This window comes from Sphaeramia orbicularis, chromosome 20 (genome assembly GCF_902148855.1).
Source record: "Sphaeramia orbicularis chromosome 20, fSphaOr1.1, whole genome shotgun sequence".
In the NCBI taxonomy this organism is placed as follows: domain Eukaryota; kingdom Metazoa; phylum Chordata; class Actinopteri; order Kurtiformes; family Apogonidae; genus Sphaeramia; species Sphaeramia orbicularis.
Genome location: NC_043976.1, coordinates 12,464,013 through 12,491,067, shown reverse-complemented (window position 1 = coordinate 12,491,067; position 27,055 = coordinate 12,464,013). Strand labels below are relative to the sequence as shown.

Sequence of the window (27,055 nt, the reverse complement as noted above, 5' to 3'; positions counted from 1 at the left end):
ACCATTTTCTGATACTTTATAGATGGAGAATAAATAAATAAATGAAGAATATATAATAAATAAATTAATATAATATAATATAATATAATATAATATAATATAATATAATATACAGGTGTCAAACATGTGGCCCAGGGGCCAAAACCAGCCCACCAAAGGTTCCAATCTGGCCCACGGGATGAATTTGCAAAAGTGCAGAAGATATTAATAGTCAAGGGCGTCAAACTTGAAAATAACAGCATAATAACCTAGAAATAATGACTCCAAATTTTCTTCTTGGTTTAATGTGAAAAAAATAATATGACATCACACCTATAAATAATGACAACACCATTTTTTTCTCTTTGATTTACTGCAAAGAACATAAAATTCTGATATCCTTTAACAATAAAACATCAATAACCTGAACAAATATGAACAACCTGAAGCATCTAAAGAAAAATAAGTGTAATTTGAACATCATCTGCCTGTTTGTGTCTCGGTAGCTCTGATCTGTAATACACATGTAGACATCATAAGTTGAGGCATAATATTGATCAAATTTTTCTTACTATTTCTTCTTGTTTTTCTTCAGAAATTTCAGTTTATTCAGGTTATTCACATCTTTTTGTTTGGATAGTGTGTAAAATGTACATGTTTTCATAATTTAATGTTATTTTTTGCATATTAAGAATTTGGAGTTGTCATTTTCAAGGCTATTATGCTTATTTTACTGGTCTGGCCCACTGGTAATCAAATTGGGCTGAATGTGGCCCCTGAAAAAAATGATTTTGACACCCCTGATATAATATGATATAATAATAATATAATATAATATAATATAAATATAATATAATATAATATATATAATATAATATAATATAATATAATATATATACCTGCAATGAACTGGCGACATGTCCAGGGTGTACCCCGCCTTTGCTCATAAGTAGCTAGGATAGGCACCAAGTGACCCCTGTGACCCTAGTGAGGATAAAGTGGGTTCAGAGAAAAAAAAGAAAAATATACTGTATATAATATAATATCATATCATATCAATAATACATATATATATATCTAATCTTACACAGACATAATTTTGTGTGCATTTACATTGAGGCTTAAAGGCCAATGGAGGTTTTGAATGATAAATCTTTCATCATCATTGTGGGGAATTGAAAATATCTCCTTCCACTTATGAGCTTCAGTAAATGGTCAGCTCCTTAATGTGTTCCTCCTTGCCTCCATACAGTAGGCTGTGCAGTCTGGCACCAATGTGGCCTCTGAGTGTGGATCCAGATCCAGACCTGCCAAACCTACCTCGATGAACCGGGCTCTGGTAAATCCTTGAAAATCCTCCACCTCCTGCAGGGCTGCTGCTGCTGCTGTGACCTCTGACATCCAAACACAGAGCTTTGAATGTCACTGTCCTCACTGTGACTTAGGAACTGCCTCGTGTTAACGGACTTTTCAGCTCAAGACCTAAAACACAAAAGTTGTCTTGTCGGAACCAAAATTGACTAAATAATGTCATGTATTGCCTTAATGTCTTAAACTATACAAACAATACTGAACTAAATTCATCCATCATCAATAACAGACAGAAAGAAAATATTAACAATAGCTTCAAATAAGACATTGACAAACTGAAACATGTGAAATTAATGTTTCTTAGGCACATGACTGATTTTTTGCTGATAAAACAGTGTTTAAATGTTCTGTTGCGTATGATTTTTTATTTTTTGTCCTTTATATTGTTTTCATCTTGTTACATCTCAAACACAAACTGGCATTTAGAGTGTTAAAATTCTAAAAAATTATTAAACTTTCAGTAGTTTTTAGCAGAGCTAAAGTGTTTTAAGAAATTTATGTAGAAAAATGTATTGCTATGTAATTATTTTCTATCAGTGTTTTGTGCATGCACCTTAATTTTATAAAATAATATCTCTTATGAAAAAAAAAAAAAAAACACCAAAAATTACTGACATCATGTATTCCAACTGGCATTTAAAAGATTAACATCCTGAAAATTATTGAACATCTGGGTAGTTTTGAGAAGAGCTGAAGTGTTTTAAGAGATTTTTGCATAAAAAAAAGCTGAAAAAAATTATCATATGATAATTTATAGCAGCGTCTCGTATATGTACATTCATTATTTAAAAAATGTGTCATTTATGAAAAAACACAAAAAATAACAGTGACATAATTTTTTCCAACTGGCATTTAAAGTGTTAAAATTCTAAAAAAAAAAAAAAAATAATAATAATAATAATAATAATAATAATAATAAAAGAAATTAATAAATTATTGAACTTTTAGTAGTTTTGAGCAGAGTTAAAGTGTTTTAAGAGATTTATGTTGAATAAAAGTATTGCTTTATGATTATTTTCTAGCAGTGTTTTGTACATGTACATTAGTTATATAAAAATGTCTGATTTATCGAAAAAATTAAATTAAATTAAATTAATAAAAATACAGACATCATGTATTCCAAATGGCATTTAAAAGGTTAACATCCTGAAAATTTGGGAGTAGTTTTGTGCAGAGCTGTAGTGTTTAATAGATTTTTGTAGAAAAAGCTGAAAAATATTCATATATGACGATTTTATAGCAATGTTTTGTACATGTACATTCATTCATAAAAATGTGTAATTTATGAAAAAACAGAAAAAAATATCAGTGACATCAATTCTTCCAACTGGCTTTTAAAGTGTTAAAATTCCAAAAATAATAATAATAATTAATTAATTAATTAATTAATTAAAATTTATTAATTAATTACAAAATGAAAAAATAAAATAAAGAAATTATTGAACTTTTAGTTGTTTTGAGCAGAGCTAAAGTCTTTTAAGAGATTTATGTTGAATAAAAGTATTGCTATGTAATTATTTTCTAGCAGTGCTTTGTACAGGTACATTAGTTTTATACAAATATCTGATTTATCGGGAAAAAATCAATAATAAATAAATAAATAAATAAATAAATAAATAAATAAAAATTCTGACATCACATATTCCAAATGGCATTTAAAAGGTTAACATCCTGAAAATTTGGGGGTAGTTTTGTGCAGAACTGTAGTGTTAAACAGATTTTTGTAGAAAAAGCTGAAAAAATATTCATATATGATGATTTTATAGCAATGTTTTGTTTTGCACAAAAAATATCAGTGACATCAATTCTTCCAACTGGCATTTAAAGTGTTAAAATAAAAAAAAAAAAATATTGAACTCTTGGTAGTTTTGAACAGAGCTGAAATGTTTAAAGAGATTTATGTTAAAAAAAAAAAAAAGATATATCATGGTTATATTGCAGGTTTTTCTGCATATATATTTTTTTAGGGTAGTAAATTTGAAGCATATACAAGGGTGAATCTCCCAGTGACATTATAAGTACAATATTCTATGACACTCCATAATGAACGTCATCCTGTGCTCAGTGCTGCGTTAATCACGTGCACCTTTACGTCACGTGGTCGTGTGGCGTTCAGCGGCGCAGCGGAGAGTCCGCTCAGACTGCCGGTGTGTGAGCCTGAAGGTGTGACCAATGAGCTCTACTCCAGCAGGTAGGAACACCGAACGACTTTTTTTTTTTTTTTTTTTTTAACCCACATCCGTTTGTGTAAATATAAAAAATAATAACAGAAAAACCCGGACGGCGGAGTCCGTGAAACCTGTCTGAGGAGTCTGTTAGCGGCTCGTGCGTACCTCGCGAGACCGTTTAGAAGTAACGGCAGACGTAAGTAAAAGTACGTCTCTTCTCATCAGTATTAATAGTTTATTTTATCCTATTAACACAAGAAAATAATAGTATTTCTCCCTACCACGTCTCCCCTGCCACATATGTGTGTGTCTATAAACGCTCTATATTTATACGCATGTACTGTGTTTCTTATTTACCTGTAGCTTCATATCCAAACTAACCTACAGGTGTACAGCTGGGACTGGATTTTTGTCAATGATATAAAGCTTATAGATTCATTTGAGTGTTTCAAGATTGTAGGAATAAACTGAGATGAGATAAGAAACTAGATAATCGTTTAAATAGCTATAAAGTCAGTATTTGCAGAGATTGAAGCTTTAAGTCCTTTAATTCTGACAAATCCACATTATATTTGCACTAGATTGTCCACACTTTCAGGCATTTTAAAAGAATCTGATTTATTTATTATTATGTATTCTTCTTGTTTCTTGAGTAAAAATGCTAAACTTGTCCTGGTTTCACTTCCTAAAATGTAAATATTTGCTACTTTCCTCTCTTTCATAATGCTGTAAACTGAGTTTTTTTGTGTGTCACACAAACCTAAGCGAGTAATTGGAAGAAATCTAAAATGGCCCCAGAAATTTTAAGTATTTTCCAAGATTTTACAGTCTAAATCAATAATCTACTCTAAAAAAAAAAGAACATGATGAAAATACATGTTAGCAGCAGCCCCATATACTGGTGGTATGTCCAAATATTTGCTTGGTTTTATTGGTGGATGTGATCAGTGAATTTCCAGTGGCGCGCACACACACACACACACACACACACAGGTACACAATGTGAGTCAAAACAACATTGCCTGATGCAGAATCCTTGGACGTAGTGGTCAAGTGAAACGTGCCTAGACAGAGAAAGCTAGATTTGTCCTAATCTCATAATCAGGATTAACACCTCTTAAGGTCCTAAACCCCATACATGCAGAGAGAGAGAGAGTTGTGACTGAGGTGGAGTAGTGAGACCTTGTGTGTCATCAGGTATAGACAATTTCTAAAGCAGCAAAACAACATCACAGTCTGATTCCAGTGTATGTTACTAAGGAGGAACATCTTAACATCTCACTTCAGAGTGTAACACATAGTTTCTACTGTGTTTGTCTTGCTTTTTTTGGAGCATTGCAGCACTTCTGAACCCACAACCACGGGAAACTACGCAGAACTTAATCATACCACTGTATCTGTATTCAGACCTGAAGTGGTATATGAAGAGCTGGGGAGTTGAGGCCTTTTTTCTAAATTTGGTGTGGTGTGCATGCAGACTGTGTAACCAGCTCACTGGAGGGATGTGGCCGTGCAGCGTTGTTATAACTGATGATTCTCATCTAGACACTTCTGCTTTGTCCCTTAGATGAGCATTGCACTTTCTCTGTACTGTGTACCGTTCAATGCACTGTGGGTCACTGGGGGTAGCATGCGGGCACAGACAAAGTGTAACGTTTCTATCCCTGTTGGCCAAAATACACATCAGACCTTTATATGTTAACTAATTTTAATCTCCCTGAATGGTCATTTATTAACACTAGTGTTTTAGCTTCAGAGCTGTAAGTTTATCCCATGTTTAGTCTGTTGTGAAGTGTCTTAGCAACTGGGTTTCTTTTAATTTGGTGCAGGTTTAAGATTAACCTTAAACAGTCGTTTGTTTAGTTTCTGACCTATAAAACAGCTGACCGAATTCCTGTAAGGCTTAGCTAGACCTCAGATGAGATTAATGGAAACTTTCATGACATACTTTAATGCTAACATTAGCATGTGTGAGCACAAACAGGATGGACTCACATGATAATTGCTGGTGTTTATATTTTATATCAGTTTATTTTAGTTTGAATTATCTGTCTCTGAAATGTTTTCTTTAGCTGTTTGGATTTTTTGTGTAGACTTTTCCCAGGGTAAAGTTGAGGTGGGCCCAGGCTAAGTGACGTTATGTAAGTGGTTTTAAGGCTGAGGCCATGGGTACTTTTCCCCTCACAGTGTTTGTGCTCAGTTAAAGAGGTTTGAGAGGGTCGTAGGATCTGTGGTGCATGACACTGACCTGGAGCAAGGTGGCTGAGAAGGGCAGGGGAGAAAAGGCCTCACAGAGCGGCTTCTCCTCATTAGCCCTGCTGAGGTGACATGGAGCTGTCAGGGGGCTTTACCATAGGACAACAGAGACATCGGACGGACCTTAAGTCCCCTGGAGGCTGGTGAGTCGGGGTTGGACTGTAGAATAATAGTGTTGTCCAGGTTTTGATTTACATTTTGGTATTGAAAGAGTTATCATCATCCAGCTGTTAAAACTATCAATTCTGCTGGAATAGTAACTTCATCATAATTAAAGTTAATCAAGTTTAATTAAAAGTCTTAGGCCACCATTAACTTTATTCTTTTACCAAGTTATAATGACCATGCAGATGTATTCCTTAATGTCTTTGTGAAGATACAGCACAAATATGTATAACTGCTAAAATTCGCTTAGAGGTCTTATTTATGTCTTTGTGCATGAGAAATCAATATCAGTGAATCCCCAAAGGAACTTTGTGTTGGTAAATGCAAGTTATGCAAATTTACAGGATTTCAGTTCAGTTCTTGCAACATGTTGATGGTCATATGAACTATGTTTTCAGCTCAAAAATGTCCAATTTTATCACAATTAATTGTTAAATTATGTATACTACATGTAAATTATTAATTTATGAAATATGTTAGCTGAAGAACGATACTTGTAGACTTTTTGGGCAATTCTCCTCTGATTTCCCTTGTGAATAATATATGATGTTTTTGCTGACCTATTTTAGGTGTTTAAATAATACCAAATCAAAATTAAACAGCCACAATTCAAAGTGTAAATCTGCCACACTTTAATAATGTACAGTGTAATGCTGTGTTACTACACAATACAAGATCCAAAAGGACAAACCAGAAACCTGGGAGAAGCAGCGGAGATGTTTCAAGATGCTGCTGTTCAATCATTTCTTAAAAAAAAAAAAAACAGGATAATAAGAAGGCCTGTCCACTATACATGCAGTAGAAACCAAAGGAATGCAGTGCCTGGATTTGTCCAAATACATAAATCACAATGCATATTCGATTTTTTGACTGTTTTTTTTTTTTTAAACAAACACATAACAATGTGTCTTTATTGGCAAATCTGGAAATGACATGCCTTTAGATTAAATATTAACATGGCTTAACAATGGATTTATGTACCCAGATAATAAAACTATCACAGTTAAACAGCTGAAGGTCTTTCCTTCATCACTATGGTATGTATATGGGGATACTGCTCAGTCCACAGTGTGACTTTTAAAACACTATTCCATTTTATGAGAGTTATTTAGCTGCATTGTCAGCAGATGTTGAGCTGCAGAGACTGTTTTTTATTTATTCATTTTTTTACCATCCATTAAATATTCAGTAGCTTAAAAACTGACTGGTTTCATAGTCCATCCAGTTAAAGCTTGTAGTATAGTTTGTTGTAAATACTGTAATAGCCTCAGGTTCCAACCATGCACACACAAACACCATGTCTGTTGCAAATTGTTGATATATGACACGAAGCAGCGCATTAAAATGAGTGTTTTGTGAAGCAGAGTAATTACAGGTGTCAAGCCAAGGTGAGCACACAAAAACATTTAGAACAACAAAAGATGAATGCCATTATAAACACCAAAAAGTACAAGTGAAACAGGAAACACTGAACTGTTTGAAAATATGAATAAACTTCGGTACTAAACTCTCACTAGGTAAACAATGAAAATAGAAGTGAAATGGGATATTGTATGAATGAAAGACAAACAGAAATCAGGTTGAACCAGATTTGTCTGAATATACGGAAACACCAGAGAAATTTTAATATGTACTGTCAGTGTTAAAACAGTTCACAAAAAGCAACCTCAAAAATACAAATATGTGGACAATGTAGCATCAGTTCCATCTGTTTCAGTTATTGTACAGTGTTAACTAGTGCTGGTTATAAACATGACTATTATATTTGACACAAAACACATTTAAATAGTGTTGTAACTGGTTTAACTGGTCTGTTCTGTCTGGTTGATCTTTTGTTATTCTTGAATATAAAGCCTCTTCTTTAGTGGTAGTCCTGATTCTTTACAACATCTATATATTGTTGTGACCTGGTCTGGGTTCCCCCTCTTCTTCCCTACCCTTCCAGTTTGCCTCCACTGGAACTATCATAATAAAGATGTTAAAAGCAAAAAAAAAAAAAAAAAAAAAAAAAAACAATAAATAAAAAAAATCTTCAGATCAGTTCCATCAGTCTGAGGGTTATCGGTCTACCTTGAAGTGTCTGCACATTTTATTATGTTATTTACTGTACTATTCACAGACTCCTGGCTTTTCTTAGTTTAGTGGCTGTTTAATCTGAATTCAGTATTGGCAGTAATCAGACCTTTAGGTGAAATTACTGACTCTGAGGGACAAGACAAAGTTAGGAAAAAAAAAGAGTAGCCTAGTCCCAACTAGGTATGTACAGTTGTGTACAGATTGATGTTCAATTCCAAATGTATGGATAATTTTGTATTACATAGACTATTTAACTTTAATGTTCATTGATCCCAATTATTTTTATTTATTTTATTTTTTTGGTATTCATCACTTTGACCTAAAAGTGATTTCAGTGATTTGTGAACTGTTGGGTTTTTCCTGCTCTAAACTCTAAAATCATTACTGGCCTTTTTAAAAATCAACCATCAGTTGTAGCGGTAGACCGATATATCAGGCCGATATATTGATTTTTTTCAATATCGTCCATCGACATTATTTTTTTTTTTGAAAGCCAATATTTAATCAGTAGTAAAAATGTTATAAATATTTGATCAGGCACTTGTGTGGGCAGCACTTGAAGTTCAAAAAATGTTAAAACCATATGGTGTGTGTGTATTAATAATTTAATTTATATTGCTGCATAAAAATCTTAATTATCTAAGTGTTCCAATTGTATTTACAGTCAATGTGCTTAAAAAAAAAAAAAAAAATCGGCTTCAAAAATCGGCTGTAGATATCAGCCATTGGCTAACCAAATTTTTAAAAATCGACATCAGCCTTAGAAAATGGCTGATGGTCTAATAATCTGACTGTATATGGTGAGTTAATTATCATATGGTTGGTATAATCAGTGTCCACTGTGCTCTGGTCTGCAGTGGTCTTACTGCAGCATTCGGGGCCTGATTAAGTCTTGATCAGTTCAGGTCCTTTTCAGGAAAATGGGACAGAAGCGCTGTGCTTAGGGACTGACTTGGACATCCGTTGGTGACTATTCTGAACAACAGGAGCACTTAGGGACAGTGGCCTCATAAGAAGCAGAAAAAGCACTATGCAGCTGTATTCTGCTGTATCAGGCAGGAAACACAGGCTGTTTGCTGCATGGAATATGGTTGTGTCATTTATTTAATAATTATCTTTCTTTACAGGTGGACACTATGAACTACGTGGGGCAGCTGGCTGGCCAGGTGCTGGTGACGGTTAAGGAGCTCTATAAGGGCATCAATCAGGCCACTTTGTCAGGCTGCATTGATGTGATAGTGGTTCGGCAGCCTGATGGGACGTTCCAGTGCTCCCCTTTCCATGTCCGCTTTGGAAAACTGGGAGTTCTGCGCTCTAGGGAAAAAGTGGTGAGTGGCCACATGGGAGAAAGTGACAGCCAGATAGAAGTTTATTATCTTTCCTTTAATAAAAGCTTTGTTCTATTATATCAGGGTTCCAGCGGGGTCTTAAAAGCCTTGAATTTACAAATCTGCTTTTAGTACCTTAAAAAAGTCTTTAAAAGGTATTTAATTTGATCTGGTAGGTCTTACTTTGTATTGTCATAAACTTGTTGACTGTATTGTGTTTAAATGTGTCCAAATAGTAATAATGATAATAATAATAATAATAATAATAATAATAATAATAATAATAATAATAAACGTCCAAACTGCAAAGAAAGTAACTTTAGTTGACTCAGTTCCACCTGTTCCAACCCCACAATTTATATTGAAATTAGGAAATAATTATTGCTAACTTTGCAGCCCCCAGTGACAAATGCCTTGGAACAATGGGAATCAAAATGTTGGAGAAAATAAATACATACATTTTCCTAAATTCTTGGAGTCACAAATTTTTGTCAGTAAGGCAGTGAAATAGGCTGTGAAATGGAGATAAAAAGTCTTAAATTTAACTTGTAGAAACCTGTAGGAAGTAGGAACCCTGTAAATTTCGTTCCTCTTGCTCTGTTAGAATAGAATAGAATAGAATAGAATAGAATAGAATAGAATAGAATAGAATAGAATAGAATAGAATAGAATAGGTCTTTTTTGTCATTGTGTTTACAATAAAATTAGGATGAAGTATGTGGGAACTAATTGTAAAAATACTATTGCAGAGTTATGATTTCACCTTCACTCCTCTTTTTCTTCTAAATCACTTTGAACAGCAGTGTCCAATCCACTTTGTGCTCCACAGAAGAGCAGATTGCCCTCTCGTTCTATTTATAGACACTGTGTAACAGTCAGGGATTCTCAGAATAAAGCCTAATTTAGCCTCGTATTCCCAAGATGAAAATATTCAGCACATTCATGAAAAGTGTCCTCCACAGGAGCATTAACTTTCATTAGCTCAGAGGAGAGTCAGACAGTGCAGGAAGTAGTCTATGGTGTGCAGATAAGACAGTTTCTGTGATTCTGAAACAGGTTTTCATTATTAAACAACCAAACAGGAAAAAATAGTTAAACTGAACCCTCACCTCAAATCAAACAACAGCCTCTTCATTTTTAGAAAACACTAAAGGAAGCTTTTCTTCAGCATGTTTACTTTTTTATTTGGGTGAAGCTTGTTTACTATACTTTCTTTTTGTTGGACTAAAAACAGTAAGATCCTTTAAACAACCTGTGTTTTCCTGTGACTGATTTTTCAGGTAAATCTATGGCACATGAGCCTGTTACAACACAAATATTGTTCTTTCCTGTCGTAAGCCTCCCTAATGAAGTTAATGATTCAGGTCACCCAAACAAGTGCTGTGACCTGGTTTACAGCAAAGCCTTATACACAATTTGTATCTTGTATTCCCTGTTTATGAATGAAACTGTTTGTTTACTGCAGATTGACATTGAAATCAATGGGGAACCAGTGGAGCTCACATGAAACTGGGAGACAATGGAGAGGCCTTTTTTGTGCGGGAGATGGAGCAGCAAAATGTGAGTTTTTATCCATATATAACAAACCAAAGAACAAATTCCAACATAATTAACTTCTTTGACATGTCTTATGTTTGCTTTTTTTTTTTATTTTATTGTTCACCGTCCACAGGAGGTCATCCCGGCCCACCTGGTGACATCCCCCATCCCAACAGAGGAGGCTTTGTTCAGGAGCAGAGAGTCCAGATGTGGAGGTTCAGCCGTGGAGAGCAGTCAACAGCCCCCGAGCCCTGATGACCCGTCCTCTGGAAACTTTCAGTCCTGCAACAACAGCAGCGGCAAAAAGAAGAAGAGACGCAGGAGGAAGCACAAGGCTGAGCACCGCAAGGAGGAGCTGAGCACACCTGCAGGAGGGGACATGGAAGTGGGCGAGCTCAGCTCAGACGAGGAACCCAGCTCACACCCTGGACGGTAAACACATGCACAAGTGCTTCATCAATCAATCAATCAATCAATCAAATTCTATTTATATAGCGCCACATCATAAAGGTTCTCTCATGACACTTTACATTTAGAGCTGATCTAAACCAGACTTTTAAGCCAGTTCACAGACACCAACAGAATCCACCACCTTTAACAGGAAGAAACCTGGAGCAGACCCTGACTCTGGAGGATGGACGTCTGACATGACCAGTTGGGTTAAAGGGGGTGTGTGTGTGTGTGTGTGGGGGGGGGGGGGGGGGGGGCACATGGATACACAGCAAACTGACCTGTATCTGTTAAAAACTACAACTGCTGTGGCTAGTATAACTGCCAATAATTAGTACAAATACCCATAACTGTTACTACTACTACTCTAAATACAAGTGGATATTCTTCGACTGCAGCTGTTAGTACTAGGGTTGGGAATCTTAGTTGTAAGGCCGATACAATACGCATCTTGATACAGCATCTCCGATCCGATATATTAAAGATACGTGTGTGGCATCTCACAATGCGATGCGATTTACAACTTGATACAGCATCTCCGATCCGATATATTAAAGATACGTGTGTGGCATCTCACAATGCGATGCGATTTACAACCAAATAACGATACAGAATAATTAAAGACATTCTAATTCAACGCATTCATTCTGGTTAAAAAAAATTTGCAGCACAGTTGAATGAGCTGATTATTTATTTATAAAATAAGACCATGACTTTTCCCAAAGTGACTTTAGTTCAGTTTCAGAACACGTGTCTTATATTCAGTCAGGTGAAAAAGTTAGGACTTTGTTTCCAAATCGTTTCTCTACATGTTTCTAACACTCAACTTCTTGCTCCCTCACTGAATCAATTTGTAATGTATTGTTTTTGTCATGTAGGTAAAACAGAAAAAGGTTCTGTCACTTTAAGAGACATCTGCGCAAGGTATTCTGGGATGCGCAGTTAGATAGTATGTGACTGTTTAAGGAAGTATCTGTGGTATGTATGGCAGTATTCAGTACAGCTGATCTAGTAAAAAGTATCCGTTCATAAACCACGTGCCGTCACCTCCTTCTATGTCTGTCAGATTCACATACAGACAGTACAGTATTCATCTGCGGCGCTCGTGCCCAGTGCATGGGCGGAGCTCAGACTGTCGTGTGCAGTGTACACATCTGCGAATCTGTGGCGCACGTTAACGTTGGTCTGAAGAAAAGAAAAACTTTACCCAAATAAAGAGAAAGACTTTTAAATGCAAGTAAAAATATATTCAATTGAACAGATCGAATTTTATCGATACAAACATTCAGTAACTGATGAATCATGATATCATTCCAAACTTTTCATTCACTTGCAGTTCTCTACTGGTGCACTCGGATCGTGTACAAACATGTCGGCGTATCGATACATATAGGATAATCTTCACATCCCTAGTTAATACCAATAATAGAAACCTCTACCATCCATATATCTATACAATAAACACTATTATAACCATATGGATAAATGAATAATGATGATGGAGGTAGCAGCGAAGCAGGAGCACAGCAGCAGGCCCAGAGATGATCCAGGGAAAACCCGTGAGAACATAAACACAGAGACTCCAGAGAAGAAGGAGAGTAGAGGAGGTCAGAGAGGAGCCTTTTACTCAAGTACTGCACTTAAGTGCAAATAGGAGGTATTTTATTAAAGTATTTCCATTTTAACCCACTCTATTTTTCTGTTACACCACATCTCAAGAGGCATCTATTGTACTTTTTACTCCACTGCATGTGTCTGAGAGCTTTAGTCACTTTTCTCATTACAGTTTTACATTTACATGAAAACCACGTATCCCCAAATATTTTGAACATGAATGTTTGTGAACATGAAGGATGAAATGTTACTTTATGGGTTGAGAAAATTGTACTGCTCTCAATAGAATTTGATAAATCATGATGGTCTTGACCAGTTCTAAATGTAAAGGTCACAAGAAAACGTTTGTTTTGATTTAGCGCTATATACGTTTGATTTCATTTGGCTGATGGTGAGTAACAGCAGTTTTCAGTTTGGATATTAGCTACAGTATATCAGGCTTTATTTTAAGCTGGAACAAACACTGAGCAAAACATAACAAAGTACTAAATAACCAAACAAATACATAAATTCATCTGGATCTGAACATCAAAACAACAAAAATGTTTGTGATTTTATTGTTTTAGCTACTGTTAAGATGCCTGATATTAACTATCAGCCATCATCGTAGCAAGTTCTGCCAATACTGGTAATGGAACCTGTCTATCAGGACAGATCAATCTTTGAGTTTTTTAAAGATATGAGGTTTCATCCATCAACGCAACAAACGTGATGATCTTATAGAATATACGAGTAGTAAATAGAATAGATATACAGCAAGTAGTCTCAACTTTACAGTTTTTTTGAATGTACTTTCATGATACATTTCTTTTCTCTGTCCTCAGAGCATCCTCGCTGTCCATAATAAAGGATCTGGACCACAGGAAAAATTCTCCAACCACTGGGCTGGAATGGGACAGCTACCCTTTTCTGATGGAGACTGGTCTCCTTGCACAGCGTACGGCCCTCGTCCTTTGTCCTTTCTAATATTTGCATACCCAGTACAAACAGGGGAGACAATGAAACATCATTTCCACTTTAATTTATCAAAACACAGCCAGGGTCCAGTGAAGCAAAGCAATGCTCTCCCACAAGGTCATTCCAGCTGACTCAGTGGAAATGTGCTGTTTGTTTACAGCAGGGAGATGTCTGAGACCGTGTCGCCAAAAAGTGACTCCGAGCTGATGGTGAAGCCAGCAGAGAGCATGCTCAGAGCTGAGACCCATATGCAGTGGTCTTGGGGAGAGTTCCCAGAATCCACCAGGGTATGGTTCATGTTTATGGATGTGAAGTCTGACTTAAAGTTTGGTCTTTGGCTCAAATCTGAACCAAAGTTTTGACACAGAACACAGAAGACACAGAAGAGTTTTACAGCTTCGGAAATTTGTTTTAGGTTTTTTGTTTGTTTGTTTTTTTATTTTGACTTGGGTTTTGTAGATTTGGTAGTATTTTTAATTTGAGGAATTAACTAATTTAATTTTTTTGTTTAGTTTTGTTAAGTTTCAGCATGAGATTTAGTTTTCAGTAGTTTTGAGTAAAGCTATTGTTTTCAGAAACTGGAAAAAAGTAGGATTAATGAATGTAAGACTTTGAATATATGGTGGATTTTGTGGACTATTGTGTTTTTCTTGTTCACATGAGCATGAACTTTTGGAGGAAATGAAAACTAGCATATTTTACCTGCAGTTCTACTTGGTTGTATTTGATATCATCTTGTTTATTGTAGTTATTTTGAATCTATAGTTTTTATGCCAAACTCTTTTTTCACTGGTAGCTTCAGTCTCAGTTTTGGTAAACTATAGTAACCTTGACCCAAATGTTATTTGTGCTTTGAATGTATGTTTTTAGGTCAATAAGAAGGACAAGTCCGAGTCTAAGCCGCTGACCATCACCCCCTCTGAGAACACACATTTTCGGGTCATCTTAAGCTCTGAGGCCATGGAGGAAGAGTCGATGGAAGCAGAGAGAATCACAGATCCCATTTGCAGTATTGTAAAACCAACCTCGAACCATCAAGCCAGAACAGCACAGCTGCAAAGCACAGCTGTCTGATTCTTCTTCCCAGCCTGGGTCTTCTACACAAAACCCAAACATTACCCAAAATCCAACAGACCTTCCCAGTTTAGCATCCAGCAGCTTTACCTCAGAGCCTCCCAGTAACTCTGACCTCAGTGTGAAAAATATGCGCAAGACCAGATGGACGTCTCACCACCGAGCCGTAGGGAGAGCGATGCTGCAGCGGGTGGAGGCAGTTACATGTTTGGAGATCCAGCAGCTGCAGGTCCAGAACCAAGAGCCTCATCTAAAACCGACTCCCCAGTCAAGAGGAGAGGTAACACCACAAACTGTAAATGTGCTCTGTTGTTCTGTCCTGAGAGAAGGTTTTATCTGCTTAAAACTGAAGGAGGAGGCTTAAATTCATTTATATTTTACTCGTCAGGTGTCGTGGGAAAGTCTAGCAAAGCTCCAGTGTGTCATAGTAATGTACACCAGTTTGAGTGATGTGAACAGGAAGGATGTGGTTTCTGTTTGGACCTCTTTGTCTGGGGCTGTCGTGCAGTCACAGGCAGAAGTTAAAGGAAAAGGAAGTGTAAAAACCGAAGTCAGCTTTTTGTTTTAAATGTCTTGTTTCATAAGCCGTCAGAAAAAGGAGCCAACACCAGGGTCCCGAGGACATTTACCTGGATGATCTGAATAAACTGGAACCTGACGTTGTTGCCCGGTACTTTCCTAAGAGGTACAAATCTGACATCTTTACAGACTGAAGTCATACTATATACCCTGGTCATCAAGTCATGACCCACTGTGACACAGCTCTAACCAGTAGCATAAGTTTTGTAAAAATACATTTTTTATATCATTTCGAGTTTTTCGTTAAACAAAACAACACATTTTCATCACTGCATTCAGAGAACAAGACATTAAGAGTAAATAGAGTAAACAACAACTGCATATCAACTATGTGTTTATATATAAAATAGGCTCACAAAAGTGTCTGCGTTCACTCTACATGTATTATAGACCAGGGGTGTCAAACTCATTTCTTTCAGGAGCCACATTCAGCCCAATATGATCTCAAGTGGGCTGGGCTGGACCAATAAAATAATAACAGTGAAAAAAGTAAAATTATATTATGAACATGTTTATATCTACAAAGTTCCCTTAAAAATGTGAATAACCCAAACAACCTGAAATTTGTCAAGAAAAGTAAGTTAAATTTTAACAAAATGATGCCTCAGTTTATCATTTATACATGTGCATTACAACTTACAGATCACAGTGGATTTACAAATACACAAAACGTTTAATAATAGACATATTATTAAAACTGTACTTATTTTTCTTATGATATTTCACGATGTTCATATTTGTTCAGGTTATTCACATTTTTTGTGAAAGCATAGTTTGTTAGTTCGATTGTTTTCATGCAATTTTACTTTTTTTTACACTAAAATAGAGGAAAATTTGGAGTATTTTACTGGTCTAATCTACTTGATCATATTGGCCTATATGTGGAACCAGAACTAAAATGATTTAAACATCCTTGATTACCTCTGCCAAGGAGGTTATGTTTTTGCCAGGGTTTGTTTGTTTGTTTGTTTGTTTGTCTGTCTGTTTGTCTGTCCGTTAGTGTGCAACATAACTCAAAAAGTTATGGACAGATTTTGATGAAATTTTCAGGGTTTGTTGGAAATGGGATGAGGAAGAAATGATTAAATTTTGGTGGTGATTGGGGGTGGGGGGGCCCATGGGGGGGCCCATTTCCAACAAACCCTGAAAATTTCATCAAAATCTGTCCATAACTTTTTGAGTTATGTTGCACACTAACGGACAGACAAACAAACAAAACAAACAAACAAACCCTGGCAAAAACATAACCTCCTTGGCGTGGGGGGGGCCCACAGGGGGGGCCACTGATCAGCCTTGGCGGAGGTCTGCGCTCTCCGAGTGCTTCTAGTTGTTAATATTGTCAGTTTTCATTACATTTTGAGTAGTTTTTGCATTACACAAATTCATCCACGGAGCCAGATTGGACCCTTTGACGAGCCGGTTTGGCCCACAGGCCTTATATTGACACCTATGATATAGACACACACTGTTTGGTGAAGATTTGATTACCAGACCACCCTTGCTGTATTTAATGGGATTGTGCTGTTTGTGTGTGTTTCAGTGAGGAGCAGGTTCCTAAGCACTGGGAGGAGACAGGCAGACGCTCTGGGTCTCAGTCGCCCCAGTCGGTGGGGAGCGCAGCAGCAGACAGCGGCACCGAGTGTCTGTCCGACTCGGCTGGAGACCTGCCTGACGTCACCCTGTCGCTCTGCGGAGGCGTCGGTGAAAACTCAGAGATCTCTAAAGGTAACCAACAGTCTGCTACCTAACATCAACTCTAACACCACTGAACAGATGAGTTTTAGTTATTCATTTGTATTCAGAGGTTATTCTCATAATCATTCTGCTTTATTTATTCCAGAAAAATTCATGGAGCACATCATCACCTACAATGAATTTGCAGAGAATCCAGCTATTATTGACAATCCTAATTTGGTCGTTAGAATTGCAAACAGGTGAGGTTTTCAGCTTATAACTTCACATTCACTGACTCAAATGATCTTTACATAAAGTTAAAGAAGCTTTATTTTATAGATATTACAACTGGACACTGGCAGCACCGTTGATCCTTAGTATGCAGGCTTTCCAGAAGAACCTGCCGAAGGTATGTCTTTACCTTTGGCAGTTTTCATTTTGAAGGTTCAGTTTGTAATAGTCAGATGCATCTAGTAATGAAGTTGGAGAATACAACCAACCACCATGTGACTGTCACTGGTGGCAGCAAAAAATGTGAAAGGCCATTGATTTTTAGTTGAGTGAGAGTTTAATAATTGTAATGCACCTTAAAGCTAGATGGGTGCTTCTGTGAAACTGGTCCCTGAAAACAGGACAGATGGGCTAAAAATTTAAACCAGATGTAGACTAATGTTATGAAGCAGGTTTGGAAGCACTATGGGTCTATTTTATAAAAAAATATTTACTGAGCTAAAAGAGGAACGATTTTTCAGATAAAACCATTTTTATATTATTTTATACAAAAAAACGCATGTGGCACGTTAAAAAGGACATTAAAATTACACTCTACTATTTTTTCGAATATCTTTTTATTCTATCTCAGGTACATTTTGAGAATCGAACAAATTTTGCAAGGCAGAGTGTGTCACAAAAATGTCCGCTGTTGCAAAATCACTCGCGATTTATTTGTGTTTAAATGGGCAGGTTCTGCATGTAATGTGAGTGGACGATGGGTTACACACGAAACCTGGAATGAGACTGAGATTCATGAAAAAACAGCTTGTCTGGATTAGAAAAACCACTAGGATCGACAAATTTAACACAGTGTCTTTATTATAGCACCTAGGTAGTTTTTCATGTCCCAATTTGGTCCTTTTTGGCTTCAATATTTTATTAAAAATCCACAAATTTTGGGATAGCTCAGAGCAAGAGTATAACTTTTTGCATTTATCAAAGCGCTAAATACCAAAATAAACCCAGTTTCATAGAAGCACCCAGATGCCATTAACTATAAAAATAAGAAAATATGAGAGGTAGAAGTCTGTTCTGTGGAATCATGGCAGAACAACATGACTGAGTATGAAAGACGACTCACTTCCCTTTTAGATGCAAATGGTTCATTCAGTGGTCTATTTTTGTGCAATAACATAATAATTTAACCACACTTCTGACAATTTTATTCCATTTGCGTCATTACATCCTTCTTAATCTCCTTCTTTCCAACCCACTGGACCTTTGAATCTCTACATATCTTTTTGTGAATGGCAGACTACAGAGGAGGCTTGGGTGAAGGAGAAAATGCCAAAGAAGTCTGGAAGATGGTGGTTTTGGAGAAAGAGCAGCGTAAAGCAGGTCAGTGAGAATCCCAAACTATTCATGCAACTTTGCATTGTAAATGAGTGAAGACAAATGAGGAACAGGTTGCCCAAATACTTCAGAGAACATTACACCCCTGTTTTGCATGATTGTACATTTACATTTTAAGGTCATTTCTATACAACAGGTTTTTAGTCTTTATATTTATAGCTGATAAAAAATGGTAAATACAGTCAACTTTTCTCCTCAGCTGTCATCAGAGACCAAATTAGAGAGACAGGGCTCGCTGACCAGAGAGAGTCCAGCCCTTCACCCGGCCCCAGAAACACAGTGAGTCAGCAACAAATCTCTGGCTTCATCACAACACTACAGTCATGCACCAACACAAGCAATGTTGGGTAAACATGACCCACACAGGATGAGGTAGCATATTAGTCAGGCATCTGCACTGTCATTTCATATTTCAACATCTCACTGGGAATAAGACTTTACGAACTGTTTGAAAGACAAGTAGTGGTCGAGATACTATCTCTGAGATAAGTAAAACACAAGGTCATACTGTATATTCAATATACTTTATATTCATACAACCTCACCTTGTATATTTTACCTTGTATTTTTCTTTTATTACCTGTATATAATGTTGTATATATGTCTTATCTGTTGTATAGAGTTAGCTTTTTGTATATTTTAGTGGTAATTAGTAGTATTTGTATATTTAATGTTTTATCTCTCTATTTTTTGTACATATCAATAGTTCTCTGTATTTTGTGTGATAGTTTTTAGTCTTTTTTGCACTTTAAGTGTTTGCTGCTAAACAGATTTCATTGTTCCTGTAACTATACTATAACAGTAAAGCTCTATTCTTTTCTATTCTATGTATATTTACTACTCGTTTATATGGAGAATGGAGGTAGATGAGTTTGCTGCCCTCTAGTGTTGTACTAGTGTTTAACAGTGACATAGATTTTCTGTGTGAATATAATACACACACATCCAAAGGCTTTATCCATTAGTTGGATTTTCTCGACTACTTCCTGAAGCCTGTCTCTTTCCTCTGCAGACGAAAACAGCAGAGTGGTCCCAGTGATGACGAGACTAAAGAGCTGAGCACTGTGGCGCCTTGCTCTGACACCTACTGAGCGCGTGCAGACTGAGCACCAGCACCTTGTCCCTCCTACAAAAGTCCCGCCGCCTGTCTCTGACCAAATAGTAAGAAGATCCTTAATGCAGAGATAATGAGGAGAATACATACAGTACTTCCGCTGGCTCAGTCACTGTCATTCTGGAATAGTTTATAATGTCTATAAATGAATTACATTCAGACAGCAGGTCTTAATGCACAATTCAGATTTTTTGTGTGCTCATTTATACTACACATTAAAAGCGACCTTCTTTTTTTTTTTTTTTTTTTTTTTTTACTTTATTTGTATTGTTTATTTCTGTACATTACAAAACAAGACAAACATAGGGGACATATGGGATACATTGACTACATAAACCTTGTGATTACAATTTTTTTTAGTAGCGTGACAATGAAGTGAAAATTGTCATGTCCATTCTTCCATTTATCATGACACTGTTCTTCTTCAGTCCTCAGGCTGTGAGTCAGAGTCTCCATCTCAATATTTCCAATCACAGTTTGTATCCAGTCGTAGTTGTAGGTGGTTCTAATCTGCACCATTTTTTGGTAATAGCCATTTTTACAGGCTGCTAATAGTAATTTAAACAAATATCTATCATTTTTCTTACATAATACCAATACATCCAAAAATACATCACCAAACATGTTTTAGGAATTGCATAACCCAGTATCTTAACAATTGCTGAATGTACATTATCCCAGAATGATACAAGTTTAGGACATAAACAAAAGACATGTGCATGATTTACATTGACATCTCCACATTCTCTCCAACAAGGTTGAACTCTGGACACATATTTAGCTGTAATTTTAGGAGTTATGAAAAATCAATTATATTTTTCCAGCAATGTTCCCTCCATTTCTTGAAGAAGTGGTTGACTGTTGAGTTCTCCAGATATTGATCCATTCCTCCTCTGAGACACATATTCCTAGTTCTTTTTCTAAAAGCAACTTCTATTAGTTTTGAGTATGAACTGAATGCGACCCGGAAGTGACCCGCATGCGCAAAAGAAGTCCTGATGTAATACGTGACCACGCAGGCACACACTGTGTTTACAAAAGTAAACATGTTTTTCCACCCGCTTCTCCTCCTGGGGACGCAGAATTGTGATGTTTGTCGCATTTCAATGACGTAAAAATTGGATAAATGCGACCTGGTCGTTCAGACTGAAGTCACATTGCAAAATATCAGATACGTATTGGATTTAGGACCACATATAAAAGTGGCCTGGGTAGGATTTGTGCTGTTCAAACCTGTCTTTAACAGATCGGACACAGGTCACATACGGGCAAAAAAATAGGGTTGGGGCCACATTTGCCTGCAGTCTGAACATAGTGTAAGTGACAAGTGTTGGGTGGAGATACACAGATGGAGCCTCTGCCAAACAGTAGAACTTGGTTTGGTGGGAGCATTTGCATGTGGGGAATGGAGCTGTGGTATTAAAAATGACAGTGCAAGAGAAACCATCACATAAAACATGACATTTTCAGGTGGACTATGGTATAGGTGACAAACAGACAGATAGTGGCAGGTAGAGAATTCTGACAGGAATAGTCACCAATGACAGGGTTATTCCTATAGAGTACATCCTTCCAGTCACACTAATCAAACCCAGAAGCCTCTGTATGTCTGTTTATCTAATGATGTGCAGTTCAGAAAGTTGGCTTACAGCAAAAAGGGACAACAATTGAATGTGTACAAAACACTACTGAGATCATTATGACTCTAGGCCAACAGTAGTGAAATTGCATCCAGATGAGTTACACAGACAAATACAGTAGCATGCACATGTAAACTATACACACAAGATAAAGACCCAGGAAAATGGAACACAAGTCGTAACTAAAGCCAGAGATCAGGATCTGAACACTGACTTTTGTTTCTACAACACTGTGGCTCTTTAGGTTTATATGATTACGTATGTGTTTAGGAAATGCTTGTAAAACTATAATAATTTCTTTTACAGAGCAGTCTGAAGCTGAGGGAGGGGCCAAATGATGTGACCTTCAGCATCACCACCCAGTACCAGGGGACGTGTCGCTGTGAGGGCACCATCTACCTTTGGAACTGGGACGACAAGGTTATCATCTCCGACATCGACGGCACAATCACCAAGTAAATACACATCCATCTGTTCATATTGTGTTAATTCTGAGGCTGTTTAACCCTTTAAACCCCTGAGATTTATTTCAATGAAACGTCATAGAAGCTGCTGTGAGTATGTGCTTGTGTTACGGTGTTTTAAGTGTCAAAACAGGGAAATAACAGAAAAAGACAGAGAAAATGAAGTTTTTACAGGTTTTCACTAAATATGGCGCTCAGAATGTCCATCCATAAGAGATTTAGGATGTTTTACATGAACTGTGAACTGGAACACACTGACTGTTTTAGAGTTTGGTCCCAGTAGTTTTTGTTTTGGGGCTCTGTTTTTTTCTAAATCACTCCAGCTGCTTTTTGGCATCTGGTTGAACTCCAAAAAGCAGTTGCACGGTCAAAGCTCAGTAAAAACACAGTAAAAAAAATAAAGGAAAATCTCCACAACACTGCAAACAGCAGTAAAAACAAAAAACAACAAGGAAAACAGTGTAAAAAAAAACAAGTGAGTCAGTCTCACTCACTGCTCTGTGATTTGCCTCCTATTCCACAGCCGGTGGGGGGTGCACTGAGCATGCTCAGATGTCTATGGAAAGAACAAGGTCTAGTCTATCAGCACATTTTGAGCTTTTTCTCATTGAGCAAATGGTTGAATTTTTAGGAATATTTTAAAATACATCATACATTCAGAACGAGCACCACACATATGCCAGGGGTTTGTGATGCCGTTAGTACAAACACTGAATCCAAATGCAGGAACTCGGACACAAAAATAAGGTTCAAAAGGTTTATTAGTTACACAAAAGTGTAAGAGTAATAATAGTGACAGAATCTTGAGGATAATGGTAGGAGAAATCCTCCTCTGATTCGTCCTCCGGTTTGAGGGCAGCAGCCCGTCTCCCCGAGCGGCGTTTGGGGTATTTTTCCCGACTGGGGAAAAGCAAAGGGAGGTCAGGGACGGAAACAGGTCATGCACAGGCAGGCTATCACTCAGGCAACAGGACATAAGGCTAGACAAATACTCACGTACCAAAAAGTCAGGGCGAGAAGATCGAAACCAGGAAACCAGATGAGGCAGACAAAACCGACAGGGAGCAGGCAGAAGGCAAAAAAACCGAGGAATCCAAAAAGGGTCACAACAGGCAGACAAAACGAACAAACAAGGTCAAAACGCTGGTAAGAACTACAAGAGTTACAAACTGGCATCTGACTGAGGGAAGAGACAGGGTTTAAATACACAAAAAGGGAGGGAAGACAACTAGACACAGGTGGAGCAATCAGGGCGGAGACAGGTAATCAGGTAAGAGGTCAGGGAGAACAGGGAACAGGAAGTAAAGACGACAGACAAGACCATGAGGGGAAACTTAACAAAATAAGACAGGAAATGACAAACAAAACATAAAAGACAGACAAAACAGACTAACGTCTGGCTGCGGGTATGACAGGGTTAAAGGGTTAACATGGTTTTATCAGAGCTAACAGATGTGGTTGTGTTATCCTCTCCACAGGTCAGATGTGTTGGTCAGATCCTTCCTCAGCTGGGAAAGACTGGACTCATCAGGGCATTGCCAAGCTTTACCACTCAGTGCATGAGTAAGAGTCACAGTCATCATTATCTGTTGGATTTAATGATGTAACAGTGAAGTGACTCCAGTTAAATGAAAGAGCGGTCCATCAGTGAATCACTGTCTGGTGTTTTACAGGAACGGGTATAAATTCCTGTACTGTTCAGCCCGAGCCATCGGCATGGCTGACATGACCCGAGGGTATCTGCACTGGGTCAACGACCAGGGGGACACTGCTGCCCCAGGGGCCCCTCATGCTGTCTCCCAGCAGCCTCTTCTCTGCCTTCCACAGGTAACAAGGCTTTTCAGAGACGAAATGTTATACATTTATTCTGGATTGTAAGTAGGTTAATCTGCATTTAGAAGAAAAAAAATATGTGTAGCTGCATACAAACATCTGTACTCACAGCAGCCAGGAAGTTCAAATGGTGCTTTTAGTTTCTGCTTTTCAACCTTTTTAAACTGGAAATCAATAAAAAGGTATTTTTTTCACTTGCAACTTGCTGTAATTCTGCTTTATCATTTGCTTGGTTTGCAATGAAAGAGAAATACAACTGAACAGTCCACAATCCAATCACTAAACACACTTAAGTGACTTTTTTTTTTTTTTACTTAAGTGACATGTAGTGCTATGAGCATGAACTTTCTGAACATTTAAGACTGGATATGAGTTGTGACCATTTCAAAGTTACAGTAAGCTTATCTGAAGGAGACAGGTGTAGCAGCAGCAGCAGAAAAGGGTGGAAGTAATCCTGTCCTTTTCTTTGTCTCATCAGAGAGGTCATAGAAAAAAAGCCTGAGAAGTTCAAGATCGAATGCCTCACAGACATCAAGAACCTGTTCTACCCAAACACACATCCCTTCTACGCAGCCTTTGGAAACAGAAACAGTGTAAGTCACATGTCCTTAAATGTCTCTTTAATGTTGAGATCAGGGCCGTCTTAACAGCATTAGGGACCACTGGGCAAAGCAGTGTACTGGGGCCCCTACGACAACTACTCACAGGAATTATTACTGGCTTGAGGTCAGTGGTCTTCAGGATGTCATATTTCATTCACATAAGTGAAAGCCAGTTCAAACCATGCTGCTCCACTGCGTTACGAAGCAGATTTTTTATAAGTTTCAGTGTTGAAAAAGAGTATTCTCTTGTACAGTTGGTCACCATCATGCAAATGAACACTGAGGGCAATTTCAACATTCAGGAGTACAGATTTCATGTTGTTGGAAATTAGTTTCATGTACAAAATGAAAAAAAATCTTTAAAAAAATGTATTGAAAAATTTTAGTCCAAAATAAAAAAAATCTTAAAAAAAAAAAGAAAAAGAAAAAAAAAAAGGAAAATTCAAGTACAAAATTAACTAGAAAAGCACTTGGAGAGCACATACCTCTGCCAAGGCAGATCAGCCCCCCATCCCCAATCACCAACAAAATTTAATCATTTGCTCCTTTACCAGTATCAGCATTTCCTGAAAATTTCATCAAAATTCATCCATAACTTTTTGAGTTATCTTGCTAACAGACAAACAAACAAAGACAGACAGAAAGACAAACCCTGATGAAAACATAACCTCTGCCGTTCCTTGGCAGAGGCTAAAAAAAAATTTTTAAAAATTGAAATGACTGAAAAAAGCAGAAAAGAACTTAAATTAGCAATTAGTGAAGTAATTCTACGCCTTTGATGGGTATGTATCATATGTGATACAAGGGGCATTGCAGGGTTAACATACACAGATTAGCATAGGGTCCCTATCAAACCCATGCGTTTAGACGGCCCTGGTTGAGATGAGACATATTTTTCACTTGTTTTTGTTTCACTTTCTGTTGTAATGTAAGACAGAACCTCCAGCTGAAGGTCTTTACTCTGATACTAAATGATCCTTGTGGTCTTTTTCTGGGTTTAAGGACGTATTTGCCTATAAGCAAGTGGGTGTGCCTGTGTGTCGGATATTCACAGTGAATCCCAAAGGGGAGCTGATCCTGGAGCAAGCCAAAGGCAATAAAACATCGTGAGTATTAAATCATCATTTTTGTCTGTCAGCTGTTTCTCACACAAATGTTTATTGTTCTCTCTGCTATGTTTTTTTTTTTGTTTTTTTTTGTACAGATACAGCCGGCTGAGTGAGCTGGTGGAGCATGTGTTTCCTTTACGGAGCACACAGCACAGCGCCACCTTCAGCTGCCCAGAGTTCAGCTCCTTCTGTTTCTGGAGACAGCCCATCTCTGAGGTGTGCTTTGAGGAGCTGCTTTAGCTCAGATTGAGATGTAGAACTAGAGCTCAGCTGAACCCAGATCAGTAAAGCCTGGGTGTTAAATAAGCGTATGCACTGGTTAAACGCTGCAGATAGCTGCGGTCCAGGACTGTTTATTAGGCTGTTTTCCAGTTGGTGAGACATTCCTTTTCAGTGGGAAAAGTTTGGGATATACTCCAGCTAGTTCTGTTCAGGGTGAGACTTCAGGTTGATTTCCTTATAAAGCAGGTGATTCTTTGTGTTCGGAGTTGTTTTGGGTTTGAAGTCTGACATTTTTGGCATCAACAGAAGCCAAATGTACGAGCTCTGAGTGCTTTAAACACATGAGACAACATGCCTAAACTTCTAGGCAGTGGCAGAATGTTAACTGTACATGACATGTCGACATTTGATGTGAAACATGTACCGTCTGTGTTCATCTGCCATCAAACCTAACAACTACCACTTGGAGCAGCTGCGTAGTCGTCCCTTTAAGGCCTTATTCACTGTAACGCTGTGGAGAATCTACGATCTTTGTTCTGGAACTTCAGGATTTTGCACAGTTGATGTTGAAGACAGAAAAATGTGATTGATTTGGCTTCTAGTGAATATAAACACGCACTTTGTGACCCGTTGATGCTGCTGCTATTTATACCTGCACTGACCGTTAAGTGTTTTTCCCAGATTTAGTTTGTTAGACCTCTGATGTGGTTTGCTTCTGCTTCCAGTATGAACGACAGTATTTTATGTTTGGTCTCTGCTTTTCTGTGTTTATTTCTCTAATGCTTTGTCACAGTTGTCAGAAAAATGGAACGCATTCTTTCTATGAAAGTGAAATATTGTGTGACGAGACCACACATCTAAATATAGTATCTTGAAGTATTATTTTTTTCTTTAATTTCCACTTTTTGTTTGTTTTATAATTATTAGTTAATTTCCACTTTTAAATCAAGACCCTGCTGCTGCTTCAAGTGTAATTTGTAGATTTGTCAGATTACTTTGTGGTAATAAAATGAATATATGAAATACTAATGTAAGCACAATGTATGTTTCAGATGTTCTGTTTGTAAGAAACAGTTTTGGTGAATGTTAGATCGTTATTTTATTTGTTAGAATGTGAGCAGTGAGCTCTAATAAAAACCTGCATTTTGGTAGTGTTTGAAATATTAGATGTTTATAGACTGTATATAGTTTATTTACTACATGACTTATATGAAT

At 37.2% G+C, this 27,055-nt stretch overlaps 1 pseudogene; it reads left to right on the top strand.

Moving 5' to 3' along the window:
- The first annotated feature begins 3,533 nt into the window (after window positions 1-3,533).
- On the top strand, window positions 3,534-26,502 carry LOC115411367 (phosphatidate phosphatase LPIN2-like; annotated as a pseudogene).
- The last annotated feature ends 553 nt before the right edge of the window (window positions 26,503-27,055 follow it).